We start from the raw sequence: 2,176 nt of genomic DNA, 5'->3' as shown, positions 1-2,176 counted from the left end.
ATAGTCACCACAGAGATTATTTCCATGGTCATATAGTCGCGGAACAATAGACAGCACAATACAACTTCAAAAAATACAAAAAAAATAGAGAATATGTTGAGTTTTACTGTCCAGACAGTATTGACAAGGGCTGGTCATTACAACATCTCATTTGTCAGATGTAATATAAATCTTCCACTCTACCAAAGACATACAAGTGCTGAAACATTATTTAGTAAAGTCACAGGTTTTAATATGATCCAGAAAGAAGAAAGAATTCAAGTTCCAAAAAAAAGTCATAAAACATGGTAAAATGACATAATCCAAGATCAAACATTTATTTTCTCAGTTAAAGGACTGGAAAATAGCAATGATGCCGGTAAGGTAACTATGCAAATAGAATGCCTCTATCTTCCATTGAACATAGACATATGGTAATGTAATTTTGGGGGGAACAGGATAAAGCCATCACTGACAGTAGGAGACTGTATCAGGATGTTGAATACGAAGAACATAATTGTGCTTTCTGCCTGAAATAAGCCCTTTCTGTCCAGGTACAGAACAAAGTGAGGTTCAGACGTTTCAAAAATTACTGTTGCAGAAAAAGAAAGAGAAAGAGCTATTTCACTGGTCAAGACTCCTCAATTAACTTTCACAAAAGCATTTAAATCTGTAATGTCCTTTGCTGTAGCCTAACATGCTGTACAAGTAACCAAAATGTCCTTGGCTATTTGATCAGTAGTCTCTGCAGTAGTCAGATGTTCTTGAGGAATACCATTCAATAATTAGCACAGCATTTTCAACTAACTGAGAGAAAATGAAGCTCACTATATGAATAACACATGTATGGGTACATCATGTATGGATACATTACTAATCTTTCCCTTCAAGTGAATGGGAAATTCAGCTATACAGCAAGTAACATTATAGCTCAGTTTTTTGATATACCATGTATGTTGTTCTTCAGTACACTGATTAGGTCAAATCCACCTTCCTGCCCTCTGGGCTCTGCTACAGCAACAGAAGGCAATGGAAAAACAGATATGTACAATACAAGGCAGCAGCTATGAAAGCATGTTTTGCTCAAGTCCTCCTCACATTTCCCACATCCCAACCATGTTTAACATCACAGTCGGACCAAAACATGCACAATTTGGTTTTACTCTTTGTTAAAGAAACACATACACACACATTTACATCTGCGTGCACGCACGCACACACACACACACACACACACACACACACACAATGTTCACCGTAATACACTAAAGCGTGAAGTCTGTGCTGGCATACAGCTGGGACCTGCAGACCATAAGCTCTTTTTTTAAGCAGTTTCCCCTTGGCTGATTAAAATGGCCCCCAATTTCAAGATGACCCCAAACCACAAAAGTATACACTTAAAATTGATGTTCAAATATAGTTTGCTATAGGCCTAGCTGCTTGGTATTCTACTCATGGTTGTATGCAGAGATGACTAATTATCTTCAGCGTAAGCATTTTTATAGATTACTTGTCATCTTTCTGATTTTCTACTTGTCAGAGCATCCTCACTGTGTTGCTGGGGTTTGAACGGCACATCATTAGAGCCACTGACAGCCCGGAAATAATGCACTTAGTTTACTATCCTGTTCTGCATACCTACAGACATTTATACACTTGATAGTTCAATAATTCATCATCATCATTCCCCTTATATTCTTCATTCGGTTGATTTCAAAGCATATAGTGCTTATTTTGATTATTGAAATATCCTAGTTTGTCTATTTCATTGCAATTATGAACTGATCATATTAGTGTGATTTACATTTAAGTACTGTATGTACAGGCTAACCTAGTGTGCTCATTATCAAATAGACATCAGCTATACATAAACACAACACTGGAGAAACTAATGAGCATATAACAACTAACTTTCTGTCATTTCCACAGAGTTTACTCATGATTATGGACATGCTCTGTGGCTTCATTTAAACCTCTAGCTTAAAAAAGTTATTGTAGTTATTGTCATTTCCCCGAAAATGCCGGGAGAGATTCTTGTTAATTGGCAAATCATGTTTTTTTTTCCATTGGGGTGGTTCCCTCTGGAAATTAAATCAGCACAATAACCTAATTCTGTCATACTTTAGTAAATGACCATGCCCCCGCTGTGAATGATAAATCATATCGCTGACAGAATGGTATATTCAGATGAGGCATC

The sequence above is a fragment of the Coregonus clupeaformis genome, chromosome 7, assembly GCF_020615455.1.
Source record: "Coregonus clupeaformis isolate EN_2021a chromosome 7, ASM2061545v1, whole genome shotgun sequence".
In the NCBI taxonomy this organism is placed as follows: Eukaryota; Metazoa; Chordata; class Actinopteri; order Salmoniformes; family Salmonidae; genus Coregonus; species Coregonus clupeaformis.
The sequence above is the reverse complement of the archived record's forward strand: the minus strand, read 5'-3'. Positions refer to the sequence as shown.